Genomic DNA, 15,577 nt, shown 5'->3' with positions numbered 1-15,577 from the left:
TAAAAGAAGCTAGACCAAAAGAGTATGTACTATATGATTCTATTCACATAAAATTCTAGAAAACGCAAACTAATCTCTACTAACAAAGCAGCTCAGGCAATAAAGAATCTGCCTGCAATGCAAGAGACCTGGGTTTGATCCCTGGCTCGGGAAGATATCCTGGAGAAGGGAATGGCAACCCATTCCAGTATTCTTGCCTGTAAATCCCATGAACAGTGGAGCCTGGTGGGCTGTAGTCTGTGGGGTCGCAAAGAGTTGGACACGACTGAGCGACTAACACACACAACAAAACAGATCAGTGGTTGCCTCTGGATGGTGTGGGAAGGAGAGAGAGGCACAAGAGAGAGATTACACAGAGTTATGAGCTAACTTTTGGGGTTTTAGAAATGCTCGTTATCTTGATTATGGTGCTGGGTTCATAGGTGTTGACATATGTCAAGACTTAACAAATTATACTTTAAATATGTGCAGTTTATTGTGTGTCAGTTATTCTTGTACAATTGCTTTAGAAAAAATTCCATTAATCTGTCTTGCACTTTGAATCAATCTTTTGCCATGCTTGATTTTGCAACATTCTCTATTGGTCATTTGGAAAATATTGTTTCACTGAGGTGTGCAGACTTTCCAAATATTGACAGATTTTACTATACATTATCAAAAAAATCACATTTGTTACTATTAGCACAGGTCCCATCAGCAAAGTCTTTAACCATTTCAGAAGCTGTCAAACTCATGGTGGTAGATGAAGAAAGTGAAAGTGTTAGTTGCTTGGTCATGTCTGGCTCTTTTGCCATCCCATGGACTGTAGCCCGCCAGGCTCCTGTCTCCATGGCATTTCCCAAGCAAGACTACTGGAGTGGGTTACCATTCCCTTCTCCAGGGGATCTTCCCAACCCAGGGATGGAGTCTGGGTTTCCTGCATTGCAGCCAGATTCTTTACTGTCTGAGCCACTAGGAAAGCCCCCATAGTGGTGGACAGATTTTCCCAAATTTGAATTTTTTTAAATGTAATTTCCATTTTATTATCTTTTCAAGGAACAGTATTTTTTCAGTCTTTAAGGATTTAGCTCATTACATGGGCTTTGGTGGAGGCTGTGGGGCAGCAACCATAGGTCTAAATAGGGATGGAGGTGTTGGGTCCTTCTGGGCTTCCTGGATTCCCAACTGCCTTACTCTGAATGACACAACTCACGCAGTAATGTAGTTTCACATACAGCTTGGGAAGCACATAGGTGTCAAAAACACTCGCTTTAGAAATGTCCCTGATGGCTGTGGCATCTACGATGTTCCAAATGACAAACTTCTTAATGGCCTTATCCTTGGGCACACATTGGGCATAGTTGGTACAGTGAATAGGTTGTATGTGGCCATGGCCCTTCTGGGCACTACCACAGTTCCTTCTTTCCTTGGTCATCTTGGAGATGAGGAGGTGAGAGCCAAATTTGGAATTTTTATTTGAAAGCTCCATTGTCTCTATTGTTATCACTGGCAACAAACACTGTCAGTTAAGTGACAGACTCACTTCACTCATTTTCAAGGAGCTATCTGCCAAAAGCCTCAGTCTGAATAATTATAGTCTGTCTGTAGGTCTTCTTTCCAAGGAAAAATGGTGTTCCATGAAAAAAGTGTCTAATTCAGCTCACAAAACAAGTACTTTTCCTTCAGGCAACAATCGCACATTGATATGTAACAGATGTGCTTTATGCTTGCTCCCTATTTCATCACGTGGAAAATTTTGTAACTCTACTCAATGGTTGAAATTTAATATAATTAATTTTTATACTGTTTCTTCAAGGGCTTTGTTTACTGGGAGTGTGTGGGGGTGAAGAACGCATTGAATAACGATACAGTTGGTATTGTTAAGGCACCAGCAATTTTTTTTAATCTACCTTTGCTTTTGCACCATCAGTGCAAATGTCCATGTAGTGTAAAAGGAATATATCCTTTTAGTCTTATTGTGAAAAGAGTTTTGACCTTCAGGACCCCCATAAGGGTTTTGGGGATTCCCCAGGGGTCCACAGACCACAGTTTTTAAAAGAGGTATTGTACAGTGTTTTAGTGTAGGAATATACCACAACTTACTTATCTTTATTGTTGTTCGACATTTGTAATGTTCCGTTTTGAGCTATTACAGAGAGAAGTGATAAGAACAACTTTGCCCATGTCTCTTGGGGCATGTGTGCATGCATTTGCATTGGATGTGCTAAAGGGTAGAGCTGCTGGGTCATAGGGCTGTGCATGTTCAAGTCTGGTTAATTATGCTGAATAATTTTTCAAAGTGGGATGCATTACCTCACACTCCCACCAGCAGTATCTGAGCCTTAGTGGGTCTGAATTCAGATGCATGTAATTTCAAAGCCTTAAATAAAATTAATGGTTGCTTTGTCCCAAATAAAATCAATAGTTGTTGATGGCAAAAATTCAAACAGCATATAAAGTTTAAAGTGAAAAGTACTATAGGACTTCCCTGGTGGTCCAGTGGTTAAGACTCCACCTCTCAATGTGAGGGGCACAGGTTTGATCCCTGGTTGGAAAACTAAGATCCCACATGCCACGGGGCCAAAAAAGAAAATTTTTTTTAAAGAAAAGTACCAACAGAAATAGGAACACTACTATATAAACAAAGATATATGTAAAGGGTTTTAACAATAGGTTAATTTGGAATTGGAAAAAAAAAAAAAAAGGAAATAGAATCAATTCCAATCAGTCGTTAATAGCATAGAAATCTGGTGCATCTATATCACTGAGCATTGCCCATTAACAATGAAGAATTAGGTCTAGAGCAACAGATTTAGAGAGATTCTTCAAAGTATTGTTAAATGGAAAAGATAGGATGTTGGAAAGTATATGTAATATGATCTTATTTAAAAAAAACACTTGAAGGGGAGAATAGTATACCCGTGGCGGATTCATGTTGATGTATGGCAAAACCAATACAATATTGTAAAGTAATTAGCCTCCAATTAAAATAAATAAATTTAAATTAAAAAAAATTTTCCAGTTCAAATCATTTCTCTTTGCTTACAATCCACCAGGTTGCTTTGTCACGCCACATTTTACATTGTTTTATATGTGGATCATGACTTTTGGAGGAAGTGTGTTTTTCTTAGAGTTTCTAATTGTCTTTTTTTGTTATTGTTGGCAAAAGATTTTTGTGTTTTTATCATGATATTACTTGTATCTTCCAACTGTTTGGATGGACAACTCGTTAAATGCTCTGACATCTACTAACTCTTTCCAAGCCTCCCCTCTTCACACCTGCCATCATAGAATTTTTTCCATTGTGTTCCTGGCTTAGTATTTCTTCTCTTTAGATCCCAGGTCTTCTTTCTTCAATTTGTTGCTTTGATTGCTGGAGTACATCCTCAAGTAATTATTTTTTTTCAGAGGAGGTAACTGGGAGTTAAAACTTCTGACTTACTTCATGTCTGCTACTGCTGCTGCTAAGTCACTTCAGTCGTGTCTGACTCTGTGTGACCCTATGGACAGCAGCCCACTAGGCTCCTCTGTCCACAGGATTCTCTAGGCAAGAATACTGGAGTGGGTTGCCATTTCCTTCATACTTCATGTCTAAAAATGTCTATTTTTGTTCTTATATTTAACTAATATAGAATTCTACATTCAAAGTCATTTTCTCTCAAACTTTACGAATATTTTTGTTTTTTGTTGTTGTTTTAGCATCTAAGTGCTGCTAATGAGGATGGTCATTTCTTTGTAGACCTCTTTTCTCTCCAGAAGTTTTAAGGCTCTTCCCTTTATTCTTGATATCTTAAAATTTCACAAGCTGTGCTTATACACAAGTCTTTTGTCTTTCATTCTACTTACCCCTCAGTGGTCTTTTCAAACTGAAATTTTCAGTTAGAATTTTTCTTCTTTTTTAAGACATTACTTCCTCCCCTCAACTGTTTTTCTTTCTTTCTGAAATTCTATTTAAATGGAGGTTGACCCTCCTGGATTTATATTTTACCTTTTATTTTTAAAATATTTTTTGATGTGGACTATTTTTAAACTCTTTATTAAATTGTTACAATATTGCTTCTGTTTTATGTTTTGTTTTTTTCTGGCCACGAGGTATGTGGGATCTTAGCTCTTTGACCAGGGATCAAACCTGCATCCCCTGCACTGGAAGGTGAAGTCTTAACCATTAGACTGACAGGCAAGTCCCTGGATTTATACTTCATAGATTTTAAAATCTTTCTCCCAATTTCTTGTGGTCAAGGCTGGACCCAGACACACTAGTATGGAAGATATGCTTAGGAAAGAATGGCTGGAGGTGTGATTGTAAACACAGGGAAGCCAAGCCTGAGGTGCACATGGAGATCTATACCAACAATGTTGTCACTGCAGTCTCTTCTATACATATAACACTTAGTGTAACCAAAAACTTGGTGACAAGAGGTTTTTGTTTATAGAAGTACACGAGCCAATGAGTGAAAAAGGGATTACAGACTATCACCTTTTGACAATCCCTAATGAAATAAGGAAGGAAATAAACCCTGAGTATTCATTGAATGGACTGAAGCTGAAACTCTAATACTTTGACCACTTGATGCAAACAGCCAACTCATTGGAAAAGACCCTGATCTAGGAAAGATTAAGGGTAGGAGAAGAGGGCATCAGAGGATGAGACGGCTGGATGACATCATCGATACAATGGACATGAGCTTGGACAAACTCTAGTAGCTGGTGAGGACAGGAAAGCCTGGCATGCTGCAGTCCATGGGGTCACGAAGTGTTGGACATGATTTGGTGACTGAACAACAGGAACAACAATGAAATAATGGATCTAGACAATGCTCATTAATGGCTGTTACCATCACAAGAAGAGAGATAACCAGATATTACATACTTTTGATGAAAGCACACAGCACCACCTATGAAGCTCTCTTGCCAAAAAATTAATCATCAGTGAATCTCTACATCTAACTACCAGTTTTCTTGAAAGATACTACTGGAATATAATCACCAAAATCCATAGTGGAAAACTCTCTAGTAAAAACCAGCCGACATCTGCAAGAATAAGTTCCAGTAGAAAAAAAATAATTGGTGGAGGAACCTATAGATTAAAAGAGACTTAAAAGATACACCAACCAATTGCACTATGTGGTCTTCTCTGGATGCTGATAGGAACAAAAAATATCTGTAAAAATTCATGAACCTATCAAGGATATTTGAATACTGATTGAATCTTTGATGAATATTTGTTAATATTTAGGTGCGATAAAATGTTGTGACTATGCTTTTAAAAAGAGTCATTTTAGAGAACTATACTGGAATAATGATGTCTATCGTTTGCTTCAATATCCAGAGGAGGAGAAGTAAATGTGGGTATAGATGTAATGAGATTAGCCTTAAATTGACAGTCACTCAAGCTAGGGGCATGGCAGGGTTCTTGAGATTATCACTCTACTTTTGTATACGCCTGAAGTTTTTCATAATAAAAAGTTGAAGGTAAAAAAAAATCTAAATTTCCTGCAAAGTCAGGAAAACCTGAATTTGAATTCTGCTATAATTCTGTGACCTGGACTACATTTTTAACCTCTCTGTGGCTTTGTTTCCTCATTTATAGTAATGGTCCCCACATTACAGAGTGGTGGTGAGGATTTCATGGGGTTATGTCTATAAATCCCTTCCAACACTCCCTGACCTAGAGTACACTCAGGTAGTTCTTGTTACTGTGATTTACTTATTTATTTTGATGGTCTTATCTAGAGGGGATGATCTGTAGCTGGTCCTAGGTGGATACTGCCAGGCATGCGTGCATGCTCAGTTGCTCAGTCATGTCGGATTCTTTGGGACCCCCATGGACTGTAGCCCACCAGGCTCCTCTGTCCATGGGCTTCTCCACCTAAGAATGCTGGAGTGGGTTGTCAATGCCCTCTGCAAGGGGCTCTTCCAGACCCAGGAATCAAACCCCCTTCTCTTGTGGCTCCTGCTTTGCATGCAGACTCTTTACCCCTGAGCCACCAGGGATGTCCCAGCCTGTAGCTTGCCCTGATTGGCTGAAAGCTAACCTGCACTTTCTCATGATTGGCTGACTCCTAGGCTGTAGTATGCTTTGATTGGCAAGCTCCTAGCTTATGGTTTGTCCTGATTGGCTGACTCCTAGCCTGTAATTTGCCCTGTTTGGCTCACTCTTTGCCTCTATGTTGCCTCGATTGGCTGACTACTAGCCTGTACTTTGCTCTGATTGGCTGACTCATAGCTTGTACTTCACCCTGATTGGCTGACAACTATCCTGTTCTGTACTGTGATTGGCTGATGCCTAGCCTTCACTTTGCCCTGATTGGCTGACTCCTAGCCTGTAGATTAATTGAGGAATGTAGGGAAAATGACTAGGCCAGTCAGATAGGACCCAAGTCAAAGCCCCTTATGATTATACATTGGAGGTTAAGATAGATTCAGGGGATTAGATCTGGTAGACTGAGTGCCTTGAAGGTCTATGGACAGAGATACCTAACACTGTGTAGGAGGCAGTGACCAAAACCATCCTAAAGAAAAAAGAAACACAAGAAGGCAAAATCGTTGACTGAGGAGGCTTTACAAATAGCTGAGGAAAGAAAAATAAGCAAAAAGCAAGTGAGAAAGGGAAAGCTATACCTAACTGAATGCAGAGTTCCAGAGAATAGCAAGGAGAGATAAGAAGCCGTTAAATGAACAATGGAAAGAAGTAGAGGAAAACAGTAGATTGGGAAAGACTAGAGATCGCTAAGAAAATTGGAAATATCAAGGGAATGTTTCATGCCGAATGGGCATAATAAAAAAAACAGAAAAGGTAAGGGCCTAACAGAAGCAGAAGAGATTAAGAAGAGGTGGCAAGGATACACAGAAGCATTATACAAAAACGTCTTAATGACCGGGATAACCACAATGGCCTTGTCACTCACCTAGTCAAGTGGGCCTACTACAAAGAAAGCTAGTGGAGGTGATGAAATTTTAGCAGAGCTGTTTCAATTCCTAAAAGATAATGCTGTGAAAGTGATGCACTCACTACGTCAGCAAATTTGGAAAAAATCAGTGGCCTCAGACTGGAAAAGGTCAGTTTTCATTCCAATCACAAAGAAGGCCAATGCCAAAGAATGTTCAAAGTAAGTAACTGTTAGTCACTCAGTCGTGCCCCACTCTGTGACCCCATGGACTGCAGCCCACCAGGCACCTCTGTCCATGAGATTTTCCAGGCAAGGATACTGGAGTGGGTTGCCATTTCCTTCTCCAGGGGATCTTCCCAAACTAGCAGACAATTGTGCTCATTTCACATGCTAGCAAGGTTATGCTCAAAATCCTTCAACCTAGGCTTTAGCAGTACATGAACAGAGAACTTCCAGGTGTACAAGCTGGATTCAAAGAGACAGAGGAACTAGAGATCAAATTGCCAACATTCATTGGACCATGGAGAGAACAAGGGAGTTCCAGAAAAACATCTGCTTCTGCTTTATTAACTACACTAAGACTCTTGAGAGTCCCTTGGACTGCAAGGAGATCCAACCAGTCCATTCTGAAGGAGATCAGCCCTGGGATTTCTTTGGAGGGAATGATGCTGAAGCTGAAACTCCAGTACTTTGGCCACCTTATGTGAAGAGTTGACTCATTGGAAAAGACTCTGATGCTGGGAGAGATTGGGGGCAGGAGGAGAAGGGGACGACAGAGGATGAGATGGCTGGATGGCATCAGTGACTGGATGGACGTGAGTCTGAGTGAACTCCAGGAGTTGGTGATGGACAGTGAGGCCTGGCGTGCTGCGATTCATGGGGTCACAAAGAGTCGGACACGACTAAGTGAACTGAACTGAACTGAACTGAAAGCATTGAATGTGTGGATCTCAGTAAATTGTGGAAAATTCTTCAAGTAATGGGAATACCAGACGACCTTACCTGTCTCCCGAGAAATCTGTATGTGGGTCAAGAATCAATAGTTAGAACATTACATGAAACAACTGACTGGTTCAAAATTGGGAAAGGACTATGACAAGGCTATATACTGTCATCCTGCTAATTTAACTTCTATGCAGAGTACATCATGTGAAATGCCAGGCTGGATGAATCGCAAGCTGAAATCAAGATTGCCAGGAGAAATATCAACAACCTCAGGTATGCAGATGTTACCACTCTAATGGCAGAAAGTGAAAAGGAACTAAAGAGCCTCTTGATGAGGGTAGAAAAGGAGAGTGAAAAAGCTGGCTTAAAACTCAACATCAAAAAAACTAAAATTATATCATCTGGTCCCACCACTTCATGGCAAATATAAGGGGAAAAGTGGAGAAGTAGTGACATTTTATTTTCTTGGGCTCCAAAATCACCATGGATGGTGACTGCAGTCATGAAATTAAAAGACATTTGCCCCTTGGAAGAAACACTATGAGTAACCTAGACAGCATATTAAAAATAAGAGACATCACTTTACTGTCAAAGGTCCTTGTAGTCAAAGCTATGGTTTTTCCAGTAATCGTGTATGGATGTGAGAGTTGCACCATAAAGAAGGCTGAGCACTGAAGAATTGATGCTTTTGAACTGTGGTGCTGGTGAAGACATTTGAGAGTCCCTTGGACTCCTTGCAAGGAGATCGAACCTGTGAGTCCTAAAGGAAATCAACCCTGAATAGGCATTGGAAGGACTGATGCTGAAGCTGAAGCCTCAGTACTTTGGCCACCAGATGGGAAGAGCTGATTCATTGGAAAATACTCTGATTCTGGGAAAGATTGTAAGCAAAAGTAGGAGGGGGTGACAGTGGATGAGTTAGATAACTTCACTGACTCAGTGGACATAAGTTTGAGCAAACTCTGGGAGATGGGGAAGGACAGGGAAGCCTGGTGTGCTGCAGTCCATGGGGTTGCAAAGAGTTGGATAGGACTTAGTGACTGAACAACAACAAAGTAAAGAACCACTACTTGTCTTGCCCAACACTTGGAAAAGGGAGGTGTTACCACTTAAAACTGGCAGCCTTCTGTCAAACCTAATCTTTCCTGTTCTCTCATAGTCCTGGTCTCTACTGGCTGATCTGTTAAATTCACATTGCATATTAATAATTGATAATTGTTTAATGTCATGATTTCCAGAAATACTTGCATTTTAACAAGAATTTCCAATAGAATGCCACCAACCCAGCATCATTATTTCTGATGGAATTGTGAGCCATGTGACATTGTAAATTAAAAAAAAAAAGTATTTGAGGACTAGAGACCATTCCTCTGTACTCCACATATTACACCTTTTTTTTGAATTAATGTCCAAGCATTGGAAATCTGTGGGGAACATGGGCTACAGTGGCTGACTAGTCTAGTTTCCTGGGACATAGAATTTCCTGAGAAAGTTCTGGTTAAAGCAGAATCAGTTGGTTACCCCAAATATCAAATGTATTAATAGGACCCAAGTGTAATAGGGCAACCTGAGGGTATTGTATCCAGTGGAGATTTTGCTTGACCCCACAGCCTGAAGACATTGCTGTAACAGTTTTGTGGGCAAGGCTTGCAGGGGAACAGAGTTAAGGCCGGCAATCAGGACTGTAGTGAAAGAAATGCTGACATTTCATGTATGACATCTTGTCTTCTGAAATATAAATTCCTTAGGAAGAAGAGCAGAGTTTTTACTCTTCTTCACTTTTCACAACACCTAACAGGATGCTAGAAAGTAGTCACTTATACAATAACCAAATTTTGCAAAGATACCCCTGGATACCTCTTCATTCACATCCACACAATACTTGTTGGGAGACTGAATACAGAGTTTACATCTTCCCTTCCAAATTCAAGGATGGCTTGGGCATGATAGAGTGATGGGCATCAGATTTACCTTCTGGCTGTGAACATATATAAGTAAACAAAATATATGGAACAATTATTTTCAGGCATCAGATGAGTGAGAACTGCTAGAACTAAGCTCAACACTCTTTAAAGGATGATAACAAATTCTAGAAAGATCAGATACTGTCAATTCTCATTATTCATGGATTCCATATTTACAAATTCACCTACTGGCTGAAATTTATCTGTAACCCCCCAAATCAAAGCTCTTGTGGCACTTTTGAAGTCATTCAGGGACATGCACAGAGTGGCAAAATTTTGAATTCCCAGGAGTGCACATTCCCAGCTGAGGTCAAGCAAAGCAATGCCTTCTTGTTTCAGCTCTCATGTTGTAAAAAAAAAAAAAAAAGTGTCGTTTCTGTGGTCTGTTTACTGCCACATTTTTATTGGTGATTTTGCTATTTAAAATGACCCTCAAGGCTGTGCTGAAGTGCTGTCTAGTGTTCCCAAGTGCAAGAAGGCTTGACGTGCCTTACAGAGAAAGTACATGTGTCAGTATATTAAATAAGTTATCTTTAAATGGAAACACATAAAACGGGATTACTTATTGATCCATTGATGACCATGTTTTGACCGACGCTAGCAGGACCCTAACCTTGTATTTGCCCTAGAGGCACTGGTTCAGGCTTCATTAACTCACTGTGCTTGGTGACTGTATAGAACATAACTACACAACTTTCAGTAATGAGAACCAATTGTAATTCATCCCCAGCAGACTTGTTCCATAAGAATTATTAAAGGAAATTCTTCAGACTAAAGGGAAATTATACCAGCTGGAAATTCAGAGCTACGTGAAGGAATGAAAAGCACTGGATATGTTAATGTCTGGGTAAACATAAAAGACTCGTTTTTCATTTCTTAATGTACTGAAAAGACAATTGACTATTTTAAACAAAAAGAATAACAGTGTCTTGTGGGATTTGTAATCTATTTAGAAGTAGAAAACAAGATTACAATGAGAAGGAAAGGAGTAAAGGGAAATGTGCTGTTAAAAGGCTCTTACATTTTATGTGAACTGGTACAATATTAATTCAAAGTACACTGTGATAAGTTATGGATTCCTACTGTGGTGTTCAGATCAACTACTAAAACCTAAAATAAGACATATGGCTAAAAAGCCAAAATAGAATACTAAAAATACTCAGGAAATGTTAAGGAAGGGAGAAAAGGAGGGAATAAAAGAGAAAGAATAGGACAAATATGAAGAAATCCCAAGATGGGAGATTTAGAAACAACCATATCAATAATTACAGGGACTGTAGTAAACGCTCCAAATAAAAGCTAGATGTGGTCAGACTTGCAATGAATAAATAAATAGTCTTCCCTATAAGAAAGGGAAACCCAGTTTAATAGTTTAAATACTAGGGTAAAGTAGACACACAGGGAATTCCCTTGAGGTCCAGTGATTAGGATGCAGCACCTCCACTGTAAGGAGCCTGAAAGATCCTGAAAACTGCATGGTGCTGCCAAAAAAAAAAAAAGTAAAAGGACAGAAAAATATATACGACACAAACACGAAGCTTAAGAAATCTAGTGATTATATTAACATCAGATAAAACAGACTTAAGATAAGGAGTATTACTGGAGATAGGGAAGGATATTTCATAATGATGAAAGGCTCAGTTCACAAGAAGCCATCATTCTGAATATGTGTGTACCTAATAATAGAGCTGTGAAATATGTGAAGCAAAACCTGGTAGAATTTAAAGGAGAAATAAACAAATCCACAATTATATTTGAAGACTTTAGCACTCCTCTCTCAGTCATCAATAGAAAAAGTAGATGGTCATTAAGATACTATCAAACGACTTGCCCTAATTAACATTTACAGCTCTCTCCCTCCAACGACAGCAGAAGACACAGTCTTTTCAAGTGGATGAGGGACATTCAGCATGAGAAACTATGCTGGACCATAATGAAAGTATCAATAAATTTATAAAGATGAATACAGTACAGAGCATGTTTACGGACCACAGTAGAAAAAGAATTACAGTAGAAATCAATAATTGGAAAGATAACTGGGAAATTCCCTGAATGTTTGGAAATTAAACAAATGCAAGGACTTCCTTGACAGTCCAGTGATTAAGACTTCACCTTCCAATGCATTGGGTGCAGGTTCGATCCCTGGTCAGGGAGCTAAGATCCCACATGCTCTGGGGCCAAAAAACCAAAACATAAAACAGAAACAATATTGAATAAATTCAATAAAGACTTTAGAAAAGATCCACATTAAAAAAATCTTTAAAAATTCAGTGATAATTGGGCACTTCTGGCTGAAATGACTGGAGGCCAGTCACTGCTAAAGTATACAATTTCCCTTTCTTTCTCCCCCAAACACCTAACAGTGTCTTTTTATATCCATCTGTATATGAATATATATATGAATTTGTGGAGTCTTTCGCTCTGTGAAGTGAAAGTTGCTCAGTCGTGTCCAACTCTGTGACCCCATGGACTATACAGTCCATGGAATTCTCCAGGCCAGAATACTGGAGTGGGTAGCCTTTCCCTTCTCCAGGGGATCTTCCCGACCCAGGGATCAAACCCAGGTCTGCCACATTGCAGGCGGATTCTTTGCCACCTGAGCCACAAGGGAAGACCTTTTGCTCTGTAAACATGAGAAAAGAAAAGTTTTTGGTGGTGAAGAGGGCTAGACAAAGGCAAGAGGAGTTCTAAGGGGACAAAAGGCATGAATTCCTTTTCTAGACTTTTCACTTCAGTGCTTAAGCAAATAAGGGAGACTTTGAGAGGAGGGCTTTCTTTCCTCTTTGAGGCCCAGGTAACAGAGAATGGCATGAAATTGGGGAGGATACCCATCTAATCCAGAACCCATCTAATCCAGGATACCCATCTAATCTTGGACACCCCAAGGCTTGCAAGCTCTGGGAGGGGCTACAGTAAGCCCTGGTAGCATGGATATTGGTATCTCATCACGGACGCCAAGCTGTCAGATTGCTCTAAATAGCCTTGCAAGCAGGGGGCATGAGAAGTGGAAGCTGGAACAGTATATGAACAAGCAAAGAAACTAAGGTGGGACTCCCAGAAACAAGTGGGCTGGGGTAGGACACTTGAAAGTGGTGTGTGGCCTCCCAGGTCTGTGCTTACCTAAGAAAGCATGTATCACTCACTGGGAGCCAAACATGGAATAGTCTGCTTTTCTGGAATAAGTAACAAGATCCTTCAGGGGCCAGTCTTAGGGATCTTTTTGAAAATCTAGGTTTGTTTGAGGGTCTGTGCAGAAAGAGAGGGATGTAGCCACTCCTGAGTGCTCTGTACCCTGGACTGCAACAGATATCTCTGTGCAGAGAATCACTGCACCTTGTAGATTCTTGATGAAGAAAAGTCCCTTACCTTCAGTTCTTAGAAGGTTAAATTTGGGAAGGAGCCCCACAAGGTCACTGATAAGTGCAGGAGGCTGGTATAGACCTGCATAAATTGTTCAGGAGACTCAACACTGGATGTAGACCTGGGGCTTTTAAAGACTGGCAAGATCATCATAAAGAACATTTCACAGTAAGATTAAGGGCAGGAAGACAATCAAGAAGGTGATACAGGGACTTCCCTGGTGGTCCAGTGGCTAAGACCCTGCACTCCCAATGCAGGAAGCCGGGGTTCAATCCCTGGTCAGGGAACGAGATTCCCACATGCCACAACTAAGACTTGTCTCAGTGAAATCAATCAGTAAAGCAAAATTTAAAAAAGAAAAGGATACGATTGAAAGTGACACAGTGATGGATGATAAAGACAGAGCAGAGCTCCTCTATGTTCACTTTGTACCTATCTTTTCTATCAAGAATTTTTCATCCTGAAAAGTCTAAGCTGGGGCTTTTCAAACTTCAGGATTTTGTTAAAATGGAGATTCTGATTCAGTGGCTCTGACTGGGGCCCAAGATCCTGTGCTTCTGACAAGCTCCCAGGTGATGTTGATGCAGCTGGACTTCCAGCCCCACTTTTTTTTTTAAAATAGTATTTACCACTTTCTTTTTAAATTTTTAAAATTAACCTTTTTATGTTGTATTGGGGTATAGTTGATGAACAATGTTGTGATAGTTTCAGGTGATCAGTGAAGGGACTCAGCCATATGTATACATGTAGCCATTCTCCCCCTAACCCCCCCCATCCAGGTTGCCACGTAACATTAAGCAAAATTCCATGTGCTAGAGAGTAGGCCCTTGTTGGTTATCTATTTTAAATATAGCAGTGTGTACATGCCCATCTCAAACTCCATAGCTATCCCTACCCCCAACCCCACTTTGAATAGAAAGAATCTAGACCAAATATTGGTAAAGGAAGACAAGTCCAGGATGGGTAAAATGGTTATCAAAAGAGAATCTCATTGCTTTAAGCAAGGTCAACTTTCCAGTCAGGGTAAATTACATCTGTCCGGGTATTTGGAGTGCTTGCAAATCAGACCCCTAAACCACTCTTCAAGATGGAAAGATTGAAGGCAGGAGGAGAAGAGGATGACAGAGGATGAGCTGGTTGGATGGCATCACTGACTCGGTGGACATGAGTTTGAACAAGCTCTGGGAATTGGTGATGGACAGGGAAGCTTGGTGTGCTGTGGTCCATGGGGTCTCAAGGAGTTGGACACAACTGAGCTACTGAACTGAACTGAAACCACTCTTGTGGATACTTTTATTTACTAGGATAGATGCTAGAGGCCTGAAGGCAGGCAAATGTGATCATAGGTTTCAAAAAAGGAAACAAGAGAGGAAGTGTAATGGACAGATCAGTAAGCTTGATGTTGATTCCAGGAGGTAATCTAAAATGGTCTATTTGAAAAGGATGATTTGTTTTCACTGAATGGACCCAGTTTCATGGTCTTTGGTGGTTTTAGCAGATTGATAGCTCTGGGAAGCAAGTGAAATGTACAAAAGCAATGGCTGAGGACTTTACAGACATTTGTGCAAAGCAGCATAATAGTGACCGGCTGTGAAGGCAATGAGGGGGATTAGTAACTGGTTGATCCTTGCTGCCTGGAGGGCCCTGATTAATGATTAATAGTCCCTAAAGGATAGCTTCCAGGCCTGTAATAAAAAGTTCTTCCTACACCTGGTCTGTAATTTTATCACACACTGACTTAGATCACTGGTTCTCAAATGCTGCTGCTGCTAAGTCGCTTCAGTCATGTCTGACTCTGTGTGACCCCATAGACGGCAGCCCACCAGGCTCCCCCGTCCCTGGGATTCTCCAGGCAAGAACACTGGAGTGGGTTGCCATTTCCTTCTCCAATGCATGAAAGTGAAAAGTGAAAGGGAAGTTGCTCAGTCATGTCTGACTCTTAGCGACCCCATGGACTGCAGCCTACCAGGCTCCTCTGTCCATGGGATTTTCCAGGCAAGAGTACTGGAGTGGGGTGCCATTGCCTTCTCCGTCTCAAATGTTAAGGTACACCAGAATCTCTTGAGGGCAGGGAATGCTTGTTAAAATGTTGATTCCAAGTCTCCAGCCCTGGGCTCTGATTTGGAAGGTCTGAATGCATTTTTTAAAATTTGTTTTCCTTTCTTTTTAATTTATCTATTTTTTAATTCAAGGATAATTGCTTTACAGAATTTTGTTGTTTTTTGTCAAACCTCAACATGAATCAGCCATAGGTATACATATACCCCCTCCATTTTGAACCTCCTTCCCATCTTCTCCCCATCCCACCCTCTAGGTTGATACAGAGCCCCTGTTTGAGTTTCCTGAGCCATACAGCAAATTTCCGTTGGCTATCTATTTTACATATGGTAATGTAAGTTTCCATGTTACTCTCTCCATACATCTCACCCTCTCCTTCCT

At 40.5% G+C, this 15,577-nt stretch overlaps 1 pseudogene; it reads right to left on the bottom strand.

Moving 5' to 3' along the window:
• Window positions 1-1,071: 1,071 nt before the first annotated feature.
• On the bottom strand, window positions 1,072-1,414 carry LOC120881440 (annotated as a pseudogene).
• Between the last annotated feature and the right edge of the window lie 14,163 nt (window positions 1,415-15,577).

Source organism: Oryx dammah, unplaced genomic scaffold (assembly GCF_014754425.2).
Source record: "Oryx dammah isolate SB20612 unplaced genomic scaffold, SCBI_Odam_1.1 HiC_scaffold_23, whole genome shotgun sequence".
Lineage (NCBI taxonomy): Eukaryota > Metazoa > Chordata > Mammalia > Artiodactyla > Bovidae > Oryx > Oryx dammah.
Note: the sequence above shows the minus strand (reverse complement) of the source record. Positions and strands in the feature narration are given on the sequence as shown.